The following is a 26,076-nucleotide window of genomic DNA, read 5'->3' as shown; positions in this document are numbered from 1 at the left end:
CCACTTTCAACTAGGTGAGAAAAGCGTGGAAGAGGCATTTCAACCACTTTTTCTTCACTACAAAGCATTATGAGAACAATACTGCAGGAAATGTTTTAATGCTACAACGTGTTTTTTAATTCTCATTGAATTCCTCATATTCTCATGTATGACCAATTTCTAGATTTACTGGAATTTTTATTTAAATGCTTATCTATTTATTACCTTTTGTCATCAAACTGAAGCACATAGGTAAGTCTGCTTTTCTGTAGTATATGTCTTGAGAAAATAAAAAAAAATCACTCAAATCTTGTTTTAATACATAAACTAGTGTAGGTAACTTTTATTGCAAGTACACATAAACATTTTATGTTATTTCACTCCCAGCTTCTAGCCAAAACATTAAAAAAAAAAAAAAAAGTGGGAGGTTTCTTGCAGTCTTTGCAGAATTTCAAGCCTTAGTCAAAAAAGAAAGTCACAAGAATCTTTTCAGAAATCCTGTTTGGGCACTATTCCCAGCCTAATTTTGCAAACCAAGATGTTGGGGCAATGCTGGTATGCCAGGGATAAGCAGTTGAGGATTTTTATCTGAATCTAACCCAAACTCCAGCCCTAATTAAAATACCACAACATTGTAAACTCCTTTACTATGTTAGACTTCAGTTTAGTTGAACTAATTCCACTTCTGGAATACAGCCTCTCATTTATATTCCTGCTGATTGCTTATAATTTCATTTCAGCTCTCCTCTTGCTTTTCAAAGGACAAAAGTATTGTCCCAGTTTTTGTTGCTACGCAGACATCTCTGAAGTTGGATACTGAAGCCAAATAGCCTGGATATGATGACAGCAGCTTCTGAAGCTTTCTGTTTTATCCATTTTCCTCTTCTGACAACTGAGGATGGGGCAAAAGATGCCTTATAATGCTTTATTTATATTGTCTCATCTATTTTGGAGAAATAGGTACATATATATATGCATATTCTATATCTATATCTATATAGCCATTTTAATTGCCAAATACATTTGATGTTGGGCTTTTAGTTCATAGTCCCCTATACAGAAAGCATGAACTGTAAAGGTTAGTGCAAACTCTGTGTGTTTATACTCCACGCATCTATGTAATGGAGGCTTAGAAGCTATCAATCTCTAAGAATATGCCGTAAATTCTTTGAAATCGTATCAAAGAAAATCAGCAAAGGACACAGGTTCTCTGTCCCTCATCCCAAGACCACTTTACATGCGTATCCACCTTTTCATCCTGTTCCCTTCGAACCTTCTAAAAAGCTCCTAAATTTCAACTTGCATTACCTGTTGCTAGTGTTGCTGCTATTCCCTCATTACTATTTCACTCAGAGTTCTGGAGCCTAGCATGAAGTCAAATGTAAAGTGACAAGTTAAAACCAAGGGGCTTCAAAGTACAAATTGTATATGATCCTCTTGCCATAACAGAATAGTGACATTGTCCTGTAAAATTAGAGCATCTGTGCTCTTTTACTCCAGAGAATTAGCAGCATGAGTTCTATTCAGTCGTTAACGGGAATTCTAGAGAGATTTGGAACTGTTTCCCAGAAGAAGTAGAGAAAGTCAAGAGTTTCCAGATTCTCCATATAAATAATTTCCTTACATTGTAAACACATTATTTATTCAATTGAACAGTTATTCACTGGGCATCTATCCTAAATGCTGCACATAAAGCAGTGAGGAAAAGTCAAAGATATCTCTCTCATGGAGCGCAGATTTTAGTTGGGAAGACACTAAACAAACAAGTGAATAAATAGAACATATATTGGGTCAAAGGTGATGAGGTTTGTAAAGAGAAGTAAGGCAGAGAAGATGGAGAGGGCTGGGCAAAGGATGGAAATTAGTGGGCAATGGGTGGAATTTTAATGGGGTGTTCAGGGAGGTCTTCACTACATGAAAGACATTTTTGGGGAAAATTCTGAAAGAGTCAGACAGGTAGAATATCCAGGGAAGACCATGCTAGGCAGAAGGAACAATAAACACAAAGGCCCTGAGAAGGCAGTATATACCTTCTGTGATGGAGGAACAGTAAGAAGATCAGAGAGGCTCACACGCTGAGAGTAGGGAGAGGGCTCCATATGGTGTCAGAGAGGTCAGATGTAGGGGCAGGGAGTCCAGGCATGGCCTTGTGAGCCAATGTTAGGACTTCAGCGGTTATGTTTTATTCTGCAAGAGATAAGAAACCTTTGGAAGATGTATTCGTTTCCTGGAGCTGCCATAGCAGATTCTTACTAAGTAAATGGCTTAAAACCACTGAAATGTATTCTCCCATAGTTCTTCTGGAAGGCAGAAGTCCAAACTCAAGATGTTAGTCGACCTGTGCTCCCTCCGAGGGCTCTAAGGGAGAATTCCTCCTTACCTCAATTGGCTTCCCATGGCTCCAGGCATTTCTTGGCTTGGGACTATGTCACTCCAATCTCTGCCTCTGTGTTCTGGTGGCCTTCTCCTCAGTGTCACTGCATCCTCTCCTTCTGTACCTTATAAGGACACTTGTCACTGGATTTAGAGCCCATCTGGATAATACAAGATGATCTCATCTTAAGATCCTTAATTACATCTTCAAAGATTTTTTTTTTCAAAGAAGGTCACATTCACACATTCCAGGGGATCTGGATATCTTCTGGGGTGGTCAGGACAATTCAACTCACTACAGAGGGTTTTCAGCAGAAGAATGACATCTAACTTGTTGTTTAGCTGGCTTTTTCTAGTTTCTGTGGTGGAAGTAGACTACAGGGAAGCAGGAAGTCTTTCTTATCTCAGAGACATAGGACATAAGGAGCTAATTCAGGTAAGTATGTGTTCTGCATCTGAAAAATAGTAGTGGGGATAGTGAAAAATGGCTGGATCCTAGATATATTTGTAGATAAAAAATGACAGAATTTACAGAGGATTTTATGTGAGAAGTAAAAATAGAGTCAAGGTCAATTTCAAGGTTTTTGGCTTGAGTATCTGCAGTTATTCCTGATGTATGTGGTAGGAATGCCTTCTTTCCTATAAAGCTTTTACATCACTGAGGTCAAGGTCATTAGCTAGCTGCCACTCTGGCTCCATCCATCTCAGGTTGAATGTCATTTCCTTCTGGCAGACTTCCCTGACATCAATAGATTGGATTAACATATCTCTGTGCTCTGTGCCCTAAGTTTATTCCTATCATAGCTCTTTTTGTCATTTGTGTTAGTCTGCTTTTGTAGATGCCCCCAAAAGTTAGTAACTTAAAACCAAACCAAACTTAAAAACAAAACAACAACAACAACAACAAAAACATGTATTTAGTTCATGATTTTGCAGATTGATGACTGGCTTTGACTGGCCACTAGGTTGGGCAAGCTCATGCATCTGCAATTTGCCTGGGGGGTCAGCAGGAACTGAGTAATTAATTTATGATGCCCCAATCTGAGATTTCTGAAATGACTGGGGTCTTTCACCATGTTGTCTCTCATCCTCCGCAGGCTGGCCTGGGATTGTTTACGTAGCAGCCAAATTGTTCCAAGGGAGTGAGCAGACACTGCAAGACCCTGGGAAGACAGGTACAATTTAACTTCTGTCAAATTCTTTTGGTCAAAATAAGTCACAAAACCAGTCCAGAATCAAGGGATGAGAAAATAGACTCCACTCATCTATGGAAGTTACCAATTATTGTTGCAGGTTTTGCAATCTAACATATTATTTAATATAGTTACTTATTCCTTGCTAGCTAACAAACCCCACAAGGAAAGGAAACAAGTCTCTCTTTGTTCACCACTGTATCCCCAGACAGTAGATATTGAATAAGTATTTACTAAAGAAATAAATGAATGAAAGAATTGATTGGAAGAGAAACTAAAATACAGCTCAGTCAGCAAATGCCATGATCTCTTGGTCTCTTCCTCCATTCTCTTAACAAGCGAATCAGAATCCTTATACACTTAGTATCTGTAACCCGCATTTGCAGGTGGGGCAAACTATTGCTTCGAATCAAAGATTAGAATTAGGATGGGCATATGCAAGAAATTGTCAAAATGAGCATTATTTTTTAAATTTTTTGAACATTATAAATATTTGGAGTAACATCTTAAGGGTGTTGGATTCTTATGTACTTAACCTGGAACAACAAATTATTGCAATTTTACTTGGGATAGTTATATCTGTATATACAAGTTAATAATATGCTTACTTCTTGAGTGATAGCAGGTGTTATGTAGACCCATTTTTTAGGGTTCAGAGTTCAGGTAGGTACCTTCTTTGCATAAGTCACTTGGCTTTCTAGCTTTCTTTAGGAATGGCTTGCAGATGCCAAAGTTTTTCAAAAGGATTATTTTCCTCCTTATTGACATTCATCTTAGAATCTAAAATGCAAGGGATTCTGTAATAGTGATATGTCTTTATTGTTAAGCAATGTCATTGTCTGGGAAACAGGTAGTGTTTTACAAACGGAATACAACGGCAAGTTATTATCGTTTTTGCAATGGAAACATGTAAGTACCGTGGTAGTAGAGCTAGGAATTGAATTTAAAATCCCAGTGCCCAATCATTTTCACTAACGACTTCATTCCTAAAGCTTCATCCAGTTTTCTCTGTCACTTTTTATATCACAAAGAATTCACACTACCTACCAGCAAGATCCTTTTAGATTCTCTTACATCTTTCAAACCCTCCTTAATGTGAACTTCTTTCAGCACTGAACCTGAATGTCTTCCAGAGCCTTATTGATCTAAGTACATCAACCTGTTGTTTGTGCTGCCTGTCTGTTTGTTGCAGTTAGTCTAATAAGTCTGTTGGGCTATTCAATTCTGTGTTTGGTAGAGTGACTATGTTTTGTACTCAGTACACCAGAAGCGTAGAAACAAAGAAGTAATCTGAGAACCAACTCAGTGGGAGCAAGTCCTGAAGAACCTTTACCTCTGCAAAGAATATTGATGCAGAATTAAGAATATCTGGGAAGTAGACATGGCTGTGGAGCTATCTAGGAGTCCTACGGATACATGAGAGCAAGAACCCAGTTCTGTGAACATTGAAGTGAAGGAATGTGAAAAAAGGGTTGGTTCTGCGTCACATAAAAAATTGTTAATCGTTAGGAACTTTTGTCTGCTGGGAAACAAACACTGAAAGGAAACAGGGATGTAAGAGTCTTAAGAGTCTGATCAGGGACCCAAACCTCTGATAATCAAAACAGGAAAAAGTCAGGGGTTGAGCAGGTAAGCCTCAGACCACAATGCAAATCTGAGAGTCTTGACCAACCCAAAGGGAACTAGGAATAAAAGCTGCCCATGAGAGGAATCCTGCACTGAGCGGAAACGGACAGGCTGAAAGAACCCCATTAAGCTTAGTCACTATCTAAGAACTACCTGATAAGGTGAATTCTGAAGGTGGAGTCTGTTAGCTAACTTCATTCCTTGCCGGAGAACCACAAGGTTTTTTATTGAAGGGAAACTCAAATAGCATACCTCCCTGGCTGCTATGGAACTTTAAATAGTTTTAAAATATTTGGGAAAGAATGGAATGTTGAATGAAACCACTCTTTCAACCTTCGTTGCAGCCAGTGGGGGTGAGGAGGGAGGGCTACAATTGAAAGATAATTTAAAATAATCCTAATATATTCAGTCATTCTGTTAATCAGCATACTTTTTTAATCATTTGTGGTTTAGGTGCCTAAAAAAAAGGAGGTTTTACTTGTCATTGTGTTTATGGGAAATTGACAGTTATTAATTGTTTTTAAGCTTGAACCAGTCCTTATTAGAATTCAAATGTATTTCCCACTACTGGGTCCAATATCTATGTAATCATTTATCTTAGAGTGAATTTTACTGTAAGCGTAATATTTACAAGAAGCAATTTGTCATTCCTGGGTTAAGTATAGAAACTTCAATATTTTCTGGATAAATACGTCAAAATAACTAAAATTCAAACAATAGAAGAGAATGGGAAGCTTATAATATAGTGTCTTAGATTTGGGAGGTTTGCTATTTGGTTTGACTCTGTTACCATTATTGTTTTATAAATATAATTTTCCAATTATTACCCATCATTAGTATTAATGACATTAATGCTGGTAATCTGTCTCACTAAGGATTTCAAAGCGGGATACTTTTTCTAAGCTAAATGAGTTCCAGGACTCCAGCAGCAATTCCCACCTTGATTTGCTGCACCCGAAGTCTCCAAATACAATTAATTTTAATTCATATAAGAATATATCCATTTTGGGTTAGGAAATAGGGTGGCAGATACTCACAAACAATTTTGGCACATTTCCACTCCCTAAATACTTAGATCTCTAATCTAATTGGCACCATATCCCCCTTTTTGTCATGGTAGACAGCACTCCTCATCATTTAAACATTTCTCTATGTGTGTGTTCCCAGGTCTGGGAGCCTGGAAGAACACATGTGCAAGCCGAAGGCTGAGGCCCAGGAGGTACAAATGATCCATCATGCTTATGCCCAGTGTTTCTCCTTTCTGTGACCTGCTCCCCAGTCATGCCCTAACATTTCAGTTGGTCTGTCTCCATTTCCCACTGATCCTCTACTCTATGCTCTGAGTATATGCCGCTGATTGCCCCAGCTCGTGGTGCTCTCTCCTGCGGCCCTGTCTCTGTCCTCATGTTCATTCACCCTGGCCTTCTCCTCCTGCATCCCTTACTTGCCCAAACAGCTCCTACTCTGTCATCAAGAGTCACAGCACGCATCATCTAGCTTATAGAGAACTCCTTAATCACCCCCAACCGTATTTTGCCTTCTTTGCTTTCTTTTCTCTGTTTGTTTTCTCTTTGTACAGTTGTTCAATATTAGTATCAATCTGTTTACATATCTGTTTCCTTCACTTTTGCTAAAAACTGAAGGCAAGTATCATATATTTTCATATATATACCCTAGGTACTTGCTGACAAAACACAGCATTTTTATTGAGTGAATGAATGAATCCCTCCTCCTCATTCTGGTGAACCAGGAGGCCACCTCCTTCACAGTCATCCTCTGAGTTCCTGCTGCAGGGTCCCTCCCACACTAGCAGCACAGGTGGGGCACCATCCTCAGTACCCCCACACAGTGCCACATACGCCAAAGGAGCTTTCTCTTTACCTTAACTGAAATCTGACCTTTCCTTGGCATGCTGATCTTCAACCTTGTTACTAGGAAAGAAGTATCTCTGATAGAATAATGAGAACTGCTGTGAATTCATGTGTCACTCTAAGTGTAAATTCGTTCATGTGTTAATTTTGCCAGTAGTGAGTGAATTGAAAAAGAGACTGGGAAGCCAGTAAAACATAGAAATGAACCCCTAATGGTGGCATTTCAGGAAATAGGAGAAGACAGATGGGAAGATATTTCTGGACCAGAGTGCTTCTGGGTGCCCTTCACATTGTACCACACAAGCCATTTCCATTCCTGTACAGAAGGTTGGATCTGCTGCTACGACACTCTCTGGTTCTCCTGGGAACAGTATTTCTATTTTTGTCTTTTATGAAAAGGTAAAAGCACCCTTCTTTCTGGTTGTCAGTGAACAGGAAGGAGCCCCTTCTCATGCAATGACCAGAAAAAGCCAATAACAAGCAGTCATCTTTTTTCTGCATTCAGTAGACACCATAATAACACTTTCCAGTTTAGAGATAGACAATGAAGTTCAATGGAAACAGATCTGTAATAATTATAATTACACCTTACACTGATTAAGTGTTTACCCAGGTGCTATGCTAAGCCTTTTCCTTTATTTCTTACACCAACCATATAAGTAAGGTTATTTTATTATCCACATTTTATAAGGAAGTTAGTTAACTTGCCCATGGTCGAACAGATAAATGTCTGAGTCACAAAACTGGTGCCCAGAAAGTTGTGACTCATACCACTCACTAAATATGCCATCTGGAAGGCATCCCCTGGTTTAAAGAAGGGGTGCCTAAATTATGGTTACATGTCGATATACAATCTAGCACTACTGGTACTGTTATCACTTTGCTTTATATGACAAGATATTTATATTTACCTTTCCTTTTCTATTCATGAAAGTACAGAAGACATCACAATTTCTGAATCCAATTTTTACCTTAAATGACAGGTACAGGAAATATAAACACTTTGCTGTTATTTTCAATATTTTTTCAGCAAAAATTTATGAAACATCTACAATATGTAAAGGACAATTTCAAAATATTTAGGGAGATATTTTAGAGGAAATCATATGGTCCCTGATTCAAAAGTGTTTACAACCTGAAAAGTAATATTAAGACCTCAGTAATATTACAAGTCCAACCTGCGTACAAGCTGTATCCAAATAGATAGAAAAAAACCTGAGAAGTCACCCATCCACTTAGAGAGCAATCACACTATTGGACGTCAGAGACATAAAATAACTATTGTCTCCACCCTCTTACTTTCAGGCAATTTTTTCCTAAACACTGTTAAAGTCACTAAGTTTGCATACTTCAGAAACTCTAGATCTTCAGTAAATCTTATGGAGTTGTGTGTTGGCATTTTCCTTGAGATTTCTTTTGAAGTATCACTTCTGTCCATCAAGTCAGAGTTCTTATAAGTGTAGTGTATTTAAATTTTTTATCTTTCCTGACAGTCTGTAGAGTCCCAATAGTAGCAAAAATCTAACTGAACTCCTTACTACTCTCTGCAAATATGCTCATATGTTTATGTTGAGAGTTTTAATGCCATTTGTTGAAATATATTTAACCTAGACCACTTGGTTCACACCACATTAATGCTAGCTCCTACGAGGCTATGATCAATTCAGTCAACTAGTTGGTTTGACTGATTTTTCCTTTGAATTCACCTAATTGCTGGGCTGTTTAAGAATCTGCAGACACCTTTACACAAAGAGAAGGCAGGCTTCACATTAACTTGCTAAAAGAGGGTTATTATTTTCTTCTGAAATCTGCTGTGGACCTATTGAGTGGCTGTTGGCAAGAGTTATCATCGTATTTGCCCTCTCCTCTTTCTCATTTTTAAAACAAGAATATGAATATAAAACAACAGAGAAAATTCTAAAGATGCTAAATGAATAAGTTAATAACCATCGTTTATTTAAAGATACATCTGTATTGTACAAAGAGAAGGATTTCTTTTACCCTGAAATGCCAGTAAGAAGCAATATGAAAAACAAAAATAGTAACTTAAAGAGATTTTTGAAAAGCTCCCATTCAGTAGTACAATTGGGTTCTTTTCAGATAATCATTAAGAAATATTTAAGTACTATTTTCTATTTACATTGCAGTACATATCACTGGCTCTTTGAAAGTTAACAGGGATTAATTTTCTTTCAAAATAAATATTCCACTTAACTAACTGTCTGTGTTCTTTCACTGCTGTCTACGCCATTCATGCCAAAATACTGATCTCATTCAAAACTCAGAATTTCATCCAAACGTTTTTACCTGGCCACTAATAAAAGATTTTGGGTATGCTGTCTAAAATCCTAATGACAAAATAGGGAGAATCATAACATGTTCGTAAAAATCGGATCGGACCGAACATCAGCTAATCTGAGTATATTTTGCTCTATGATTAACCAGTTCTTAATGATAATATTTCTTATCTTACAACTGTGACATGAAGAGGGAGCTGTAGCTCTTCTGAGACACAGTTCTGCAAGAACCAGCTTATCCACGCTCTCCGATCTCGTGTCTGTTTCTCTTTCTCTCTCCCTCTCTTGCGCTGTCCCTCATTCATGCACTCTTCCATCTTTTTGCCATTGTGCCAGCTCAATTTAAATGTATCTGCTCTGTATCTGTTCAAGTGGAGATAATCCATGCAAATCAGGAGCCCTGGCTCTCAATGCCTGGTTCACAGAGAGGACTCAGCTTGAGGAGGTCACTCGTTCACAGCCGCTCCTCCCATTATATTTTTCCCCTTATTGCAGAACTGCTGTATGTATACAGTGACTGAAAGGACTCAATTCACTGCAACTGCTGCCTGGCTTTACTTACAACTTTTTTTTTTTTTATAAAGGAACTTACCTCCATCTGTCTTTTCAAGGTAGGAAGTCTGATTCTTCTAAAGACGTGTGTAATGCCTCCACTGTCTGCTCATTATCAAATGTCACTTGAATGCTTTATATTGTTGCTGGCATTAGGCACAAATACTGTGATTCCAGGTGCCTCACGCTTTTGTTACTTAACCATATAGGTACAATTGTTTAAGTGCCGGTTATTATAATGTTTATTTTCCCTGCAGCCAGCTTCAGTTTTACAATGCCAGAAAGATTAGAGTATCCACTCTGTAATGTAGAAATATAATCCTCTATCAAGTTTTCCCTCTTAGAAAAATATTAATTTCTCAATATGTTTTAACTTATTATGTATGCTGGCCAATAATAGCCAAGTGTAAAATTCAACCATGTTAAGATTTTTTTTTTCGACCTGGAGTCCTCCTGCAGCATTTTCTGTGAAAAATAACTAACTGTCGAAATATTTCTAACAACAGCAATAAAATAATAGATTTTACTTCATTTTGCTGCAAAGCAAAAAGCTGAAGGCCTTATTGCTAACAGGCCTGTCAAATAGATTTATTCTTCACCATTTTTAAATTGTTACTAGGCTATGCAGAAGTATTACAATTAGTTAGGATTCAGTTACTGTCATTATCCATGTGATTATTTATTGTTTTGAGATTGAAATTGTATTATGAAAAGGTTTAAATGTAGCAAGGCTTTTAAAAACCCTAATGTTTATATAACACTGTTTGAGATCAATTTTTAAGAATGATTTCAATAGCCAAATGATTAAGTTTGGATTAAAAATGCATGTAAGAGGCTAGCAGATTTGACAACATACATGGTGATTTATGTAAGCAATTCCTGGGCTTACATTACTTCATATGTGTCTCCTTGAAGTTACTTATAATATTTTAATCATTCTTTAGTCACATCAATTTTAAAACATACTAAGATGTCATAACATTATATACTTAAAAAATCTCTTTTTGACTAGTACAAATATAATTAGAACATTCCAGTTATAATTTAGATTTCAATAAATGTAATATGTCTTTGAAAGTACTCCTTATTAATATAATTTTGCATTTATTACCTTATTTTTCTAAGAAGGCTTTGACATGTGGCTACGACAAGGCAATTTAATCTCTTATATAGGATAGAATTGAACATAAACAGTAAACAAAGTTGACAGTCCTGAAAAGAAGAAAAAATTATCCTCTGGTATACTGAATAGTTCTGATGCCATAAATCTTGCATTTCATCTTCTAGGTAGATACTTGTTAGTGGAGTTCGAGGGAAAAAAATTTATTATCCACATAAAATATCTCAATGCCAAAGATGTGCAGTTCTTTTTCTTTTTGATATGGCGTCTTCTACTGAAAAAAAAAATGCACCCTGATTTTTGAGTACAGTACAAGGCATGAAGCCCTGTCATTGTTAGCATAAAGAAGACATCTACACAAGTATTACTGTGCAGAGGACAATCTTTCTGTCTCTAGCATTTGTTAGGTTACTGTACATAGAATTTAACAGATAAATATGTTCTGCTTCATGGCATTTTAGTGATCCTATTGGTATGCAAGCTACTCAGCTAGGATAGCAACAGAAAAAAAAAAGATACATGTTTTATAGCAGTGGGTAATAAAAGCCCTTCGCAGTGAGAGAAGAGGAATTTGACTTATTTCTTATGCAGTAATTAGAATTTCTTTAAAATTCTTTAAAATACTGAGTTGTAAAGTAAACTGAGGCTTTCCAGGAAGGGCTAATTGAATTTATCTATTTGAGCCATGTAGTTGTCCATGAATATCTTCTTCACAGACACTGTCACTGGAGAATTCCATTCACACCTTCAGCATTACAGGGAAAGAAAAGGATCCTTTACTAACAGTAAAGGGTGACAACTTCATGTTTAAAACAAGTTTGAGAACAGCACCCTACACAGGAAAATCTTAACAGATGGAAAGGTTTATGGAATTGCCTGGTTATGTGAACTTGAGACTAGTGTGAAACTAAAGGATGCCCTTTCAGAACAAAGGAATGCCATGTAATACTCTGTCAGCAGTCAAGCTGAGGATAGATACAAAAAGTGGCCAAGGAGATCTTTTGGGGACAGGGAAAATGCAAACAACCAGGCATTCTCTTTTCAACCAAATTACTAGGGTTTGACAGGTATAAAGGCACTCCCCATGGACCCTCAAACCATCGTTTCACAGAGAGTTATTTCAAAAGCACATATTTTGGAGACTTTCACATTTGTTTGCAAACCTCTGAGAAAACTCTCCAAAGACCTAACTTGTATGCCTTAAGTTAGGTTTTACAACTATGCATCCTAAATAAAATGGTCACAACCTTCAACTCCCTTGGGTTTCTTTTGCTTCATCTGTAAACTTGCCATTCCTCTAGTAACTCATTCAAGCAACTGTTCAAGATAAGTTACCTTTTACTCCATTTTAGTGTGCCTTGCAGCAGAATCTATAGAACTGGTAAACTTTATGGCTATATATAATACCAGGTTGTTATTCCCACCTGGCTCTTTTCTGCTGCTTTTACTGAATACAGTTAAAAAGATAAATTATCATCTTAAAAGGATGCTATGGAAGGTGTTAATAAGTTCTATCTAACTTCAGGAGTGTTCACTGGGGCCATAGAAACTTGCAGCCCTGCTTAGGGGGAAATGATGTGAGTCATCAGCAGACATTCACTGCCAATATCATCTGTAAATATTTTAAATTTCAGGAAGGATTCTATAATGCCATATATATTTCCTAAATCATGGAAGTTATTGCTGCATACGGATTGATTATGATATTGAGTAAAAACCCTACAGATTTTGCTTTATAGGTAATAACTTAAATTTGTACACCACCACTAAGGGGTCAGTGAAACCACCATTCCCATTTCAAAGATAAAGAGAGGTACAGAGAGGTTAAGTAACTTAGCTAAGACCACACAGTCGGGGTAGAACTGGGATGTGAACTCATTTAGTCTGTTCCTGGCTTTGAAAAATCACACAATAATGCCTTCCTAAATCTCTGATGACTAATAGTAGGGACATTCCACTCCCTACAAATAGCAAAAGTGCTTCCATTTACCCATTTGTCATCTGGATTCATATATCTGATCCTGATTTTTCAACTCTTTTCAAAGTTCTTCACCTCAATCTGTATTATCATGATCACATAGTTTTTAAAAGTTGTTTCATTTAATGCATGTCAGGAATGGTTACTCTTGCAGAACATTTGTCTTTTACCTCAAGGAGTTAAGAACTAAATCAGATCTGTAATTGACTGACTTGTCTACTGACAGTCTTTGAAGAGCCACCACTCCCCACCTTGTTTTTCTGTCTAAAGAGCAAGATTGACATCTCTTTATATGTTTAAAATTTGTCAGTGGTGTAAAGTGCTCAGTAATGATGGAAATTAACCTGAGGCTTTATCTAACTACCTTTCCTGGCAACTCCATTGAAGGTCTGATAACAATTAAAATTTTGATGCAAACAACTGTTCACATCAGAAAAAAAATATTTTTTTTTTGTCTTGTTATACCTTTCTTCAAAATATTCTGGGTAGTAGTGGCTCTTTTCCCCACTTTTCACTGCACTGGATGCATCTGAATGAAAATTTCCCCAGCCAAAATACACCAGCACATTAGAAAAGCAGATAAAGAAAACGAAGTAACAATGCATGTTGAAACGGTCTGACGGTGAAACACTGAACATAATTATCTCTTCTTGTGTCAGTAGTTGTTATCTCCTTAAGGAGAACTGACTAAGAACAGGTCTACACAGGACAGCATTTGTGGCCTTAATTCTGTCTGTTTATTTGGGATAGCCTTTGAATTGTCTCCCACTTTCTTTCCTCCCACTGTGAAAAGATGAACTATTATGCATGTAACCCATAGGGATCTGATTCAAAGACGGTGTTTATTTGACCTGTGGATATCAGATATCTAATATAAACGAAAACCCAAACAGCATCAACACATAATCAAGTGGCAGTAGTTTGCAGAACATGGGTCAGTAGCAACTGAGCAAGCTACACATTTCTCAAGTAACAAATGAAAAACAATTTTGATGGTCTTCTGTGATACCAGCATTCTTTTTAGATCTTCTTTGAAGTATCAGGCAGATGGACTGCCCTGTATATTCACAACCTCTATCTGCTGGCAGGCAAAAAGCCCAAGAACCTATCTTTAAAATTATTTTAATATATCAGTTTTGCTCGGATTATCCAAGTTAGACGTCGACCACTGGCATGGGAAAGGTTGGGAATTAGTTTAAATTTGAGCTAACCCTGTCATCATCTCTTGCTGAGTGAGTCCCTTAGCCTGTGAGATATTCTTTTCAGATTTGATTTCTCCATTACTTGGTTGATACTCTCTCCTTGAAAGGAAAAAAAAAAAAAAAAGGAGAGTGAAGAGAAGAGTGGTGAGAAGAGAACAGAGGATGGTGACTTTGAGTCTGTGCTGATAGAAACATTTAATGGAGTTAAAACTGCCCTACAACCAGTTGAAGAACATGTCCCTCATTACTAAATTATTTGGCTGCAATACTGAACTCCCTATCTAAAAAGATGTCAACTTCCTGCAATTAAATATAAAACCAAGGGATTTTTCTTGCTGAGGAAGGTGTGCAAAAATATTTAAACAACTTAACTCTGAAATGTACTAGCAATCACTTCAGACTGGACAGTTAACATATTCAAGCTCAAAACTAAAACCAAGGGATTTTTCTTGCTGAGGAAGGTGTGCAAAAATATTTAAACAACTTAACTCTGAAATGTACTAGCAATCAGTTCAGACTGGACAGTTAACATATTCAAGCTCAAAACTAAAACTTCATTAGATAAGACGTATATTTTGGTAAGCAAAACTTCATTAGATAAGATGTACCAGGATTAGAAAGTCCATTTGTTACTGTTGTTGTTGTTTTATGGTTGTTGTTATATACAGCTCCTTCTATTTTCTCCCGGAAAAATTAATCAAGTGCCCTTTTTGCATTGAGACTTCTTTTCTGTGCATTCACAATGCCTGCAGTTTGTATCACGCAAGTCAGCCTCTAATTGTGTTCTTTTTTCATATTTCCCAGGTTGTTTCATGGGTCGTATTCTTGTACTCCCAGTAGTTTGTAAACTACTTGAGAGTGAAACTCATACTTAATCTGTGTCCTTCGCAGTCCTAGCCTCAGCACTGAGACTAGAGCCTACTCTTGATTAGTATTTGAATGGTTGATTGAATTTTTGTAAAAATCGAGTTAGCTTAGGTTATATATTTTTAAAAACTGTTTCAGGAGCAATAAGAGGAACATTTATCCATCCAACACATTTCTTGAGACTTAGCTATATTCCAAATACTGAGCCTATGCTCTCCGACAGCGTATTAAAATTTACACATGCTTAATTTTAAAAATTGCGACAAGAAAAGAAATTATTCCAATGGATAAAAAATATATATACTATGATTTCTCTTTTAGGAAGTTAAAAGGAGAGGCAACTGGCAAAAGAACCAAGGTGAAAAGTTAAGAAAAGAAGGAGACCGAAAGACAAAGAGAAAAATAGAGAAATACAGAATATAGTGGGGGAATGGGGAAGAAAGATGAGGAGAGGAGGGTTTAGGAGATTTTAAAGAATTCAGACTTTGGCATTTTTTTATTAACTTCGGTTTTCAGCTCTTTAAACCTCTGTCACTAAATCTTCAGATGCTATAAATGAAATAGAAATAATAATTAATCTTAAAGAGAAATTATTCTTTGTCCTAAAGCTTTGGTTCCCCAGAAATGAATATGTTAAGAGGAGTTAGGCTCCTAAGCAACGATGAAAGCAAAGAGAATGTAAGGTGGCTTTTAAGGCAAACTATGGAATAGTCAATCCAACAAGAAATCTACAGAAACAGTTTACAACCATAAATCAGGTTCTAAAAGGAATTTTGCAAATCCAGTTTTACCCAGGCAGACACCATCACCCAACCAATGTGGAGACAGAGCCTGTCAGAGAAGTGGGTTTCAGGGCAGCTTCCAAGGTGCAATGATCGCCAGCCAGCATGCTCCTGGAACAATGAGACGTGGATCTAGGAGGCAGTGCTGGCAGGAGCAAAACAGAAAAAGCAATCTGGGGTCCAACAAAGTGGATAGAAAGCAGAACTTTCTATCCCCTTCTGGGTGCCAGGGTCCAGGGGAAAGGTCCCAGTTCCTCCAAAGATTCCGAGTAGGTAAAGGAACTAAACATATGGATTTTCTACCCATTGAGGTACTCTAACCACATGCAAGACATGTTTTGTTTCTCAGCTCTTAGTTATTCCATTTTTTCAGCCTTTAGCCATTGAGATGTTAGAGTATTTGTGAAATCCTTTTGATTAGCAAGTGAAAAGCCATTGTATACTGGCTTCTGGGGTGTTATCAGTTTCAGAGAGGGATGGAGCAGCCTACAGATGACTGGGGATATGTATTTCTATTTGATGAGAGAGATGTAGGACCTTGGTTTAAAGTTTTACATTCTTCATTGGAAAACAAAAGCCAAAGACATTTAAAAATCATGTAAACTGAATTTACAGAGAAAACATAATGAAACAGAAAGAGTACTAGTTTCAGACAGACAGACCTGGGTTGGAATACAATATATGGGGAGTATTATTGAATCTCTCTGAGCTTCAGCTGCCTTAGATAGAAAAAATACCCATTTCTCAGCTTTATAGTAAAGAAATAAAATAATGTCTGCTACATGCCCAAAACAATGCTAAGTTCACTGAAGACATTTGAAGTATCTCTTTATTCTCATTTTGTTTTCTATTCAAAATCAAATTTATAGTACCCTGGATCCCACTCACAGACATGGGTATTTAAATGTTTCGTGACTTCATTTTATTTTGTAGCTAAGAAAAGAAAAGAGATTTATGAGACATCAAAGTGCTGTTACTAACAAAGTGAGGCTTAAAATTCTTAGGTCTTCTCATAGGCAGTGAGCAGACCACAGTTGTAAATTAGCATGTCCTTAAAGAACGATGCTTCCTATGCTGGGGGTCACATTTATAATGTTGATTTAAATTAATATTTTCACCTAATTCTGCTTCTCAGGTCCTAATTTAATATCCTTAAGGCCTGATGCCTATGGACCGGCACGTGTTAATTTCTACGGCTCTTAAAATGGCAATGCCTGTCTGTGCTCTTAGCCTCTCGGGTGACAGGTGCTAATTCAGAGGTTGCTGAATTTCCTTCTGAAAGTGGTATCTATGCAGGCCACTATGAGTTTCCAGTCCCAAAGTTCAAAAGCCAGATTACAAACTTTTGAAAGAGTTGACTATGAATCAGACAAATATAAAAGTCACCCTAAGAGGACTCTCCTTTTTAGCTTTTTGCGTGTGAGAGGAGAGCACATAGCACATGTCAGAAGAAAAGAAGCATCAGGACATGAAAAAATCAAGAGGGTATTTCACAGCTTTGTAGGATTTTTCTGATTTCTTTGGAAACTATGTAAATGAATTCCTTAAACACAGACTACCATTGATTTTTTTCTGGTGTTCATTGATTCCCTCGTCATTGCTTCATGTATGTGTTCTCCCAAAACATCTAGTATTGATATTTCTCTCCTTCATACTCTGTCCCCAATCCATTGTAAGTATATCATTCAAACCCATTTAATTTCCTATGGAAGATTATATTAAGTGCACTTTTAGTGTAATTAGGTCGCTAGTGAAAGATAAACATGTATTAGGCAGTGCAAATGCTGATTATCTGTCAGGGTAAATCTGTTTATTTCAGATATAGCAATCTGACAACCCCCTGGTGTTAATCATGAAAGTACATGCTTGTGCCAGGTACTGTTTGGTGCGGTTCTGACAGTGAAATGCACTCAATGGCTTACTGCTGTGACATAATCTTCATCATATATAAACCCATATACATGTATATCTATGTCATAAAGTGCAGATTGTGGATTATGTGTTTTAAGCATGTGTGATGTAGTTATATTTTGATTTTTTTTATATGTATGGAAAACAAAGTATAATTTGAGAAGCAACAATGTGCAGTTTGCATTAACAGCACTGTGTAAAATGGAATGGCTTGAGAGAGAGTGGATTATAGGATTAGGCTGCATTTTAGTTTGTACCCAGAGCTGGGTTTGCCCTCAGTAGTCTCAGCTTAGAACCATTTGTATTAATCCACAGAAAAAAAGAAAGAGCCGGTAGAAAAAAGGAGAATCAGGAGGTAGGTCTGGAACAGGATATTCATCCGATTCTCAACACAAACATGCTTCCTTTATTCTTTAACTTTTTTCCTTGAGATAGTAGTTTCTAAATATATCCTAGAAACACTACTGACTGCCAGATGCTATTGGACATAAAGTTCTTCTTTAACGAGATAAAACAGTGTCAGGAAGTCAACATGTTACACATGCTGTGGCAGAATTTCACCAGGCTTTTGTGCAGCAGAAAATGAACAGAAATAACAATGAATTGAATATTCAGGCACAGTTTGCCAACTCCTCTGAAAAATAATCTTGTCTGACTTTATTACATTGTGATCATTTCCTGAATGCCATAAAATGCTGAGTAAAATAATAAAAATTGATATGTATATTGACATTTCAGTTTTCTAAATAGAAGCTGAGAAAATATAAACAGCATTTGGTCTTTGCAACTCTTCCAACCAACCATTTGTATGCTGACTAATTCACTTACCCTCAGATACCTCATTCAGCCTTAATACAAATGTCTTCTGAAATAATTTCTCACCAGTAGATTATGCACATCTTTAGTTTGATTCAGAATTTACATGTGTAGTTTGCATAATTTTGCATCAGAGTGTCTGCTTTAAATTACGCAAAGGTCACTGTCATTCATAATCAAAAAAGAAGGTGGATTAAAGGTCACAATTCAATAAAAAAATTGATTAGAGGTAGAGATTTGTTCATGTGATACAATATCATTGGAAAGTGGAAATATGAGTCAACAAATTAACCTCAGTATGAGGGGTGACCTGATTCTTTGCCATCAAAAAATCACATTCAGAGTGCTTTTTTCCCAATGCATAACTTGTTTTACTCTATGTAGCAGTGACAGTTACTTCAGTTAATACCTCTTACCATTGGGTGTCTTTTATAATGTCATTTGGTTTCAGAAATGACATGATGACAATTTTATCTCCAAAATAAAATAGTAAATTATAATGAATAAATAATAGATATGGATTAGAAAGTCCCTCAGGGCTCATGGTTACTTCTGCCATTTTTTCCCTGAGGTAGTTCCTAGTTCTTCCACTCTTTTTAAAGGATGGAGCTGTCACAGCACATTTCTTCTCTTACGTCACTATTTTCTACCTCTCACAGACACTAAGAGCCCATGCAAACCCTTTGGAATGTCGACATCTACTCAGTATTAGAATAGGTAAGTTCAAAATAAATGTAGCTAGTGATTGGCAGTTAGGCTTTTTTTTGATTTGTTGAACTTTTCAAAATATGTCTGTTTGACAGTGACTTGAATAAATGGAAAGCAATTGCAAATAAACCAATGCTAAGTTGCAGTATATATTTTGTCCATAAGTCAACTTGAATACCTGAAGGAAGATAATTGATACACATTTCACTTGGAAATTTGGCATAAGTTCTGAGACATTAACATCAATACTTACTGTAAAAGAACTCATATTTATGTCCTTATCTTATAATATTTTCCTTCTCATGTGTGCCCTTGACTCAAGGGGAAATCTTCCTTTCTTCCCTTAGCTGTTTGTCTATTCTATTTGTTATATTGGCATCTTAGCATAGGATCATCTACAAAACAAAAAAAAAAAAAAGAAGAAGAAAGGTAGACAAGGAGGCACCACCTTTTTAAAGTACATTGTTTATTTTTCCAAAGAAAATCAAACACTTTTAAAGGAACTATAAAGGTTAAGTGGTTTAAGCAGATTATAATTAGTTAATTTTGTTAAACATATATTGGATCAATTTTACATTATTTTAATTACCTTTTGGAATAAATGGTTTGGTGAACAAATTCACTTGATGTTCAGGATCAAACAAAATTACCTTTCCTCTGGGTAGGCTTAAGTTTCACAAAATGATTTGAAAATGACCTCCTTTGCTTTCATCTAAAAATATCTTTGGATTTAGAAAATGATTAAAGTTGGATATATTGTGTTTTAGGTCAATCATATTTTATCATTTTCATAGCTTATTCTTTCTTTAAAGAGGAAAATAACAAAACTTCACTAAACAGATGTTCCCCCTTTAAGGAGACTCTTGGAATTTATACACTAACATGGGATTTGCAAGGTTGATTCAACTCTTATTTCTGCCAGAAGGCATGCATTATATTCTGGAAAGTTTATAAAAATTTTTGCTGACAATATATAGAAATGAAAGATAGATGATCATTAAACATTATGGCCAAATCAGAGATGTTCTGATTTATGTCTTTGCAGTGTATATATATATATGTGTGTGTGTATGTACCTAGACTCATGCCTAGAAAGAAGAAATCTCTGATTTGTAAACATCCAGATTCCAGGTAGTTGGAGGATACATTAAAAAGCATATATAACTATCTCTCATCCACCCCAATTTAGGGCATCTAGAGAGCAGTGTTGGGAAAGTGCAAATGGAATTTGACCTTTCCTTGTCAATGTAAAGTTAGCAAGTTATCCTAGTGTCCAATGCTATCCTGTCTGTCTTTTTCCTTACAGCAGTGATTCTCAGCTAGGGATGATTTTACTTCCCTGGTGAACATTTGGTAATATTGAGAGGCATTTTTGGTTCAGGTTGGGGGTGGGAGGTACTGGTACTATGGGTATCTAGTGAGGTAGAGGCTACATATATATGCTGCTAAACATTCTAGAATACATAACTCAACCCCCACAACAATGACTAATTCTTCCCAAAACGTCAGTAGTACCAAGGATGAAAACCCTCTCCTGCAGCACAGGAGATATTACTTCACTCTATGTCTCAACTCTGTTGTGTCTCTCTCCCCAGCCCTCAACCCCACATAATTCCATACTGCATCTGCCTCAATGCTTTTCATCCCTCAGAACTCTCCAGGCACTCATCACTTCATTCGAGAAAGTGCCACTGACCCATCTGATTGTGATGGCATTCCGTGGTGTTACCATCCCACTGTATCCCTCTGAGTTCTGTTGACTGACTTTTCTATATCCCATTCTAGACTATACATATTTTGAGAATTGTAAGTTGTATCGCTAACATCTGCATAGTTTGTGGAACATAGTAACTCCTCTATTAAGATTTGCTGTTAAATAAAGCCAAGTTTGTCTCTAGAAACAGTATAGTACAGAGTGTTAGGGTAATGTTTCTAGTGAATGGTTCTATAAAGGCTAAAATAATCATAAGTGAAATTATCATGAGTTTTTGTTGCATTCATTAACTTCACTTCTTAGAACAAGGCAATAATTGTAGAGGAAAATGAGACCTATGAACCATTCTGTCTTCTAAGCCTTCTAGGTCAATCATCTGAGCTTTCAGCTTAAATTATACTTAAAATGCTATCTCAGGAATTGAGGGTTAAATAAGTAAATCATAGCCGGTGGAATGAAAATATAACTGTTCTTAAAATTTTTGAAACAATCATTTGTAAGTAGGAGGTCTGTCTGCATATTTATGTATATCTATATAGCTGAATATGTTTCCAAACATAATTATATGTTAATGAAACATGGCAAGATTGTGTGTGTGTAGATGTGTGTGTACGTATGCACATAATTTCAATAGGTATACATTTTAATGATGACATTCCATGATTGTATCATAAATGCATACACATAACCAAATGAAGCATTTTTATATTTACATCATGAAATTTTTCACTGTTTATATTTAATATACCAGATATTATATTTGCAATAAAACAGAAAAATGCACTCTCCAACTTTAAGGAACATAGACACTATACCTTTAATAAAATCACTGTCATTTCTGTTTTATGCTTTCCTGATTTCTGTATTTTATGTTATAAATGTGGTCAATAACAGTATCAAATTATAAAAATATACCTGTACAATCGAATAAGTAAATAATTTAGTTTATTGATATTAGTCAATGAGGCCAAGATTACATTCTACATCAATTGTGACACTTTTAAGAGTAATATTTATAACTGCATTTTGGCAATATTATTCCTCTTTGTTATTCCATAAAGAGGAAGTGAAGTCTAAAGTCAGGCTGTGCCATTTAGAAGCTGTGAGACCATAAACAAGTTATTCAATTCCTTAAGCCTCATGTTTATCTGTAAAATGGGGGCAATACTGATATCTACTAATAGCAACCTTACATGGTTGTTTCATAGACAAATGAAATGATATTTTAAAAGAATTCAGCCTACAGGCACATAAATTAGTTGAATAACGGTGACTATTACTAGTATAGTACTAGCTGCAAAAGTAACCATGATAGTAATAATAGCAGTGATAGGACAGCATGAATCCAGGGATTCTTTAGTAATCTGGAAAATATACCTAATAATATTTCTGTTACTTAAAATTAAATTTATTTTGGAAAATGTTTTATAAAAAGAGATCTTCTTGTATTTTTTTTCTTACTGGAGTCATAAAATTCAACATTTCTGATTTTTATGAGCAAACTCACCTCTCTTAATGAATCCTTTCTTCAACTACTTTAATCGTCTCTGTCTTCTTTCTTCTACTTTCATTTTTTTCATTGCATGTAACAGTCATTTTATCCTCCATCAATTCTATGGTGATACTTATTTGTTTGAAAGAATTTTAGAGCAAATTACAGAGTTATACTTCTTTAATATATCCAACAGCATTTTTCCTACTCTTCTATGTCTTGCTGTGGCTCAGCAGAGCAACATAATCTTAAATACAAACCCAGATTCTTTTCAACAGGGTACATCATAGACAAGAAAGGCTGTGAAATATGCAGATTCCTCATGAAACTAAGAGAATTCCCAAACTTTCTCTCCCGGTGATCCCAATAGGCTAATGAGTCAAACTTGTCTTTGAGAACAGCATTTCTACAAAGCTGATCATAGAGGTGGGGCTCAACAAATGCTTTCTCAATAGAACTGGAATTATGAATGTTTCTAGTGAATGGTTCTATAAAGGCTAAAATAATCATAAGTGAAATTATCATGAGTTTTTGTTGCATTCATTAATTTCACTTCTTAGAACAAGGCAATAATTGTAGAGGAAAATGAGACCTATGAACCATTCTGTCTTCTAAGCCTTCTAGGTCAATCATCTGAGCTTTCAGCAGTCATATTCTTTTTGCTGGTGGAGGGTCTTGCCTCAACATTGGTGACTGCTGACTTATCAGGATGGTGGTTGCTGAAGGCTGTGTTGACTGTAGCAATTTTTTAAAATAAGGCAGCAAAGAAGTTTGCTGCATTGATTGACTTTTCCTTTCATGGAAGATTTCTCTCTATCATACAGAGTTGTTTGATAGCATTTTACCTGCAGAACTTCTTTCAAAATTGGAGTCAATCCTCTCAAACCCTGCTGCTGCTTTATCAGGTAAGCTTACATAATATTCCAAATCCTTTGTTGTCATTTCAACAATGTTCACAGCATCTTCACCAAGAGTAGTTTCCATCTCAAGAAACCAGTTTATTTGCCCATCCATAAGAAGTAACTTCTCATCCATTCAAGTTTTGTCATGAGCCTGTAGCAATTCAGTGACATCTTCAGGCTCCAGTTAGTTCAATTTGATAGTTCCACCACATCTACAGTTACTTTCTCCACTGAAGTCTCAAACCTCTCAAAGTCATCTATGACAGTAGAAGTCAACTTCTTCCAAACTCCTCTTAATGTTGCTACCTTGACTCCTACTATCAATCATGAATGCCTTAATGACATCTAGAATGGTGAATCCTTGCCAAAAGGTTTTCAAATTACTTTCCTCAGATTCCCTCAGAAGAAACTCTATCTATGGCAGCCACAGCCTCATTAAATGTACTTCTTAGATAATAAGACTTGAAGGTCAAAATTCCTCCTTGATTTACAGGCTGAAGAATGGATGCTGTGTTTGCAACAGAAAAACAGCATTCTTCTCTTTGTGCATCTGCATCAGAGCTCTCAACTGACCAGGTACATTGTAATGATAGTAATATTTTGAAAGAAAGCTTTTTTCCTGAGCAGTAGGTCTTCATAATGGGCTTAAGATATTCAGTAAACCATGTTGTAAAGAGACATGCTTCATCCAGGCTTTGTCATTCCATTTATAGAGCACAGACAGAGTAGATTTAGCATAATTCTAGAGTAGATTTAGCATAATTCTAGAGTAGATTTAGCATAATTCTAGAGTAGATTTAGCATAATTCTTAAGGGTCCTAATGTTTCCAGAGTGGTAAATGAGCATTGGCTTCAACTTAAAGTCATTAGGTGCTTTAGCCTCAAACAAAGTCATCCTGTCCTCTGAAACTTTGAAGCCAGGCATCAACTTCTCCTCTCTAGTTAGTTAAGTCCTAGATGACATCTTTTTCCAATATAAGGCTGTTTTCAATACATTGAATATCTTCTTAGTATAGCCACCTTCATCAATTATCTTAGCTACATCTTCTGGATAACTTGCTGTAGCTTTTACATCAGCACTTGCTTCACCTTGCAGTTTTATGTTATGGAGATGGCTTCTTTCTATAAACCTCATAAGCCAACCTCTGATAGTTTCAAACTTTTCTTCTGAAGCTTTATAAAATTGAAGAGAGTTAAGGTCTTGCTCTGGATTAGGTTTTAGCTTACTTAGGGCAGTTTTGGGGCTGTTTTGGTCTTCTATCCTGACCACTAAAACTATATCAGCAATAAAGCTATTTTGCTTTCTTACCATTCATGTGCTCACAAGAGTAGTGGTTTTAATTTCCTTCAAAAACTTTTCCTTTGCATTCCCAAGTTGGCTGACTGGTGCAAGAGGCCTATCTTTCAACGTGTCTGAGCTTTTAACATGCCTTCCTCACTAAGCTTCATCATTTCTAGCTTTTGATTTAAAGTTAGAGAGAGGCAACCCTTCCTTTCACTTAGAGGCCATTGTACGATTATTAATTGGCCTAATTTCAATATTGTTGTGACTCAGAAAATAGGGAGGCCCAGGTCGAGGGGAGAGGGAGGGAGACCAGTGGATGAGCAGCTGGAGAATACCCGGTCAGTAGAGCAGTCGGAACACACACATTTATCCATTAAATTCACAGTCTTACATGGGTGTGGTTCATGGCGTTCCTCAACGATTATAATAGTGACATCAAAGATCACTGATCACAGATCACTGTCACAGATTTCATAACAATAAAAAAGCATGAAATATTGTGAGAATTACCAAAATGTGACACAAAGACATGAAGTGATTACATGCTGTTGAAAAAAAAAGAAAAAGTGATTCCGATAGACTTGCTGGACCAAAGTTTACCACAAACCTTCAGTTTGTAAAAAAGCACAGTAGCTGCAAAGCGCAATAAAATGAGGCATGCCTACGTTTTTTAGACCACCACTCTTACTAACATTTTTAAAAGCAAACACTGAAATTTAAAAAACAAGTTTACTTAAATATTCTTTAGATATTTTTGACATATTATTTTTTTCAATGTTCTTCCTTAAATGTACAGGACTAATTCACATATATATACACACACACACGGTATAAACAAAAAAGTGTGAATCTTTGACCCTAACTGGGGGTGAAATACAAATTTCTACCTTTGGCCCTTGCGTTTTGTACATTGAATGTGAACAAAGTAAATATGCTTAGCCAAATTACACATGAAACAAACCTCAAAAAGATACCATATATGATATTTAGAAATAAAGGTAACAGGACATGGTAAGTACATAATGATGTACATCAGTTAAAAACATGAAATACACAATTTTAAAGGAGGTTTTCTAGCAAGGAACTTTAGTTAGGGAGAAAAAGATTTATGGTCTTCAATTAATCATAAGTTTAATATGCACCAATAGTGATAGGACTGCTAAAAAAGAATACCACCACCTTAGGCTAAATTAATAGTCATTGTAAAAAGGACAGTAGAAAGAATGATCTCATTATATTCTACAATTATTAGATCACGTCTGGCATATTATAATTAGCTCTATACATTTAAGGGAGAACATTGAAAAACACAGTATATCAAAAATGAGGGGCCAAGTTGAAGAAAGTTTTAAAAAGCATGTCATATGGGGAATAGTAAAATAACGAAGTGGTTGACCTAGAAAAAAGA

At 36.2% G+C, this 26,076-nt stretch overlaps 1 long non-coding RNA gene across 1 annotated transcript in view; it reads left to right on the top strand.

Moving 5' to 3' along the window:
* Positions 1-9,599: 9,599 nt before the first annotated feature.
* The window catches only part of LOC105521818, a 401,150-nt gene continuing 384,673 nt past the window's right edge, over positions 9,600-26,076 (top strand). Inside the window, exon 1 of the long non-coding RNA XR_001003335.1 lies at positions 9,600-9,950. This is a non-coding gene — a long non-coding RNA (uncharacterized LOC105521818). The remainder of the gene's footprint in view (positions 9,951-26,076) is intronic.

This window comes from Colobus angolensis, unplaced genomic scaffold (assembly GCF_000951035.1).
Source record: "Colobus angolensis palliatus isolate OR3802 unplaced genomic scaffold, Cang.pa_1.0 Scaffold41, whole genome shotgun sequence".
NCBI classification, from domain to species: domain Eukaryota; kingdom Metazoa; phylum Chordata; class Mammalia; order Primates; family Cercopithecidae; genus Colobus; species Colobus angolensis.
Note: the sequence above shows the minus strand (reverse complement) of the source record. Positions and strands in the feature narration are given on the sequence as shown.